Below are 2585 nucleotides of genomic sequence, written 5' to 3'. Positions count from 1 at the left end.
CGGACAGACAGACAGACAGACAGACATGGCTTAATCGATTTCTTTTTTCATTCTGATCATTTATGTATACATTTGTCTATATCTATCTCGATTCGTTTTGCCTGTTACAAACAACCGTTATGTGAACAAAGTTATAATACCCTTGTGCACAAGTGCGCTCGGGTATAAAAACAAAGATAAATATAAAGAAAAACATCAGGATGATTATACCGATAAAAGTACGATGAAGATAGAGGAAGAAAGATTAAAATAAAGGTAATTATATATGTATATGTGATTATTTCGGGATTTTAGAGATTTTCGGAGTTCTCGGGACTTATCGATATAATAATCGATATTTTATCAGTTTTGTTATTGATATTTTTTACCGATTTTGTTATCAAAATTTTCATCGACATTGTTATTTGCTATAGATATTTTCGGAACTTATCGATATAATAAACAATATTTTTTATCGATTTTGTTATCGATATTTTAATCGATTTTGTTAACAATATTTTAATCGATTTTGTTATCGATATTTTTATCGATTTGGTTATCGATCTTGTTATCGATATTTTTATCGATTTTGCTATCGATATCATTATCGCTTTTGTTATCGATTTTGCTATCGATACTACTATCGCTTTTGTTATCGATATTTTTTTCTTAGTGTATGCTTTCGGATTTTACTTGGATGTGCCCCTAACCATACCACGTATTCTACTTTTAAATTTAGCGGTTGTGTCTCCGATGCAGCCTGCAGACCAAGACGAAGGCGCTGGACTGTTCCTTTTCCTTGCTTTCCTTCCCAAAATAGCTAAATTTCTTATGTCAAAGACATGCGAAGATTTTTTTACCTTCTACATAAGTTAAGCCAGTCCATCCACCGAATCATTTATATCAATTTTGAAGTAGTTTTAATGAATCACAATATCCGTCTGAGCATTTTCTTTAAGAAAAAATTAAGTTTTTATGGTGGAGGATACATTTTCGGTCACTATTACCAACTGGAATCATTCTGTACTTCAAAATAAACTGGAAACAGAATGCGGGAGAGTTAGTTAGATAGTTAATACTTGAATATAACAGCACAAGAGACACTGCGACCTGTCAGATCTTTTGCATATCTTAAAAATAGTATCTTACCCAGTGTGCCCAAGATACCTTCGGCTTATCGTATGAATCCTGAAAGGGCCTTACGTACAATGGGGTCGACCATTGGTGCTTTAAAATGGATCTACCTTTGTCTGGCCAAAGTCGGACTCTGTAATCACGCCTATTCGGTGCATGTGAATCGCTGAACGGTTGCAGGGCTGCCAAGAGAAAATTCGGATCCGATACTAAATATATGTATGTGCCTTCATTTCCAAAAAATCCGGACCCCTGAAAACTCATTGGCTTCGATTCCACAATGGCGCGGTACCCAGCATAATTACTGTGTTCTTGGCTGCCAAAATTTGTAGCGTGTCAAGGGAGTATCTAACCAGCTTGGATTCCATTATCATGTTTGAAAAGGCCCCGATGGCTACGTAGCCCATCTGCCCATAGAAATTGCAGGATTTGTGGTGCCAGGTACAAAAATACTTGCACCTGCTCTTTCTTCCATCCGTGAACCGTTTGTGTAGCTGTGTACGTATCTGGGATCAGGAGCACGGAGCCTATTTGCCCAATTTTCGCGATCAGGGATTTTCACTTAGAACATTCGGTTAAATCAGATCTCTGGAGTCATGGAATCAGAAAATTTGCATATATTCAACCTTGGTTTATTCCACAAGAATACCTGCATGACGCTTTTTTTGTGTTGAAGCATTCGTTAGATAGTCGAAGTTGCAGCTTCCTTGTGGCTGCTGTTTTTTGAATAAAAATATGAATAGTCCATCCTTAAAATGACTATAGAGCCGCAGCTGAGCAAGTTCTTATTGAACCAGTAACTGAGAGATATAGCAATCTTTCTAGTTTGTTAAGTCATAATCACCATATTCTTCCAAACATTCTTCTGCAGGTCCGAGCGCCGGTGTGGCTTAGCGGAGGATTGAATAAGCCAGGAAATAGCGGCTTACTTACTACATAAAACGAAGTGCAAAGCTCGCATGCCATGACATATCGGGTGGGGTGACCAGCGCACTTCCAATGAGGAGCGTAATATAATTTTTTACATGCAGCTGCTGTACATTTTCGCCCATAGTGTGGCTGCAAAGACTGCCTTCAGACCAAAGGAAGTCAACATGTGGAAACCTACCACGCAGCAATACTGGGTGAAATGAAAAACATCAAAGTTGACTTAGGCTACGTCGTTTAGGGACTTCAAGGTTCAAAAATGGATAAGAATGAGACGAAGTCGTACCAGTAGAAGATGACGGAAAATCTATCTACACTGTTCAAAAATAGAGCAAAGAAACGAAGTCATTACAATCAACAGATCTGTAGTAACCTTTCCTAACCACTATTGTCCATTTGTCCATACAATAGACGTGACATTCAATGCCTTTTTACAAGCTTTTATTTAACATGCTACTTATGTATGTCAAATTTCGCAATCAATTTTTAGCTAACTTCCCGATGAGCTTGAGAGACTTGAAACTTCAAACTTAGCTAAGAGCCCT

Source organism: Rhagoletis zephyria, unplaced genomic scaffold (genome assembly GCF_001687245.7).
Source record: "Rhagoletis zephyria isolate East Lansing unplaced genomic scaffold, Rhagoletis_zephyria_1.1 Rzeph_scaffold_02296, whole genome shotgun sequence".
Classification (NCBI taxonomy): Eukaryota; Metazoa; Arthropoda; class Insecta; order Diptera; family Tephritidae; genus Rhagoletis; species Rhagoletis zephyria.
The sequence above is the reverse complement of the archived record's forward strand: the minus strand, read 5'-3'. Positions refer to the sequence as shown.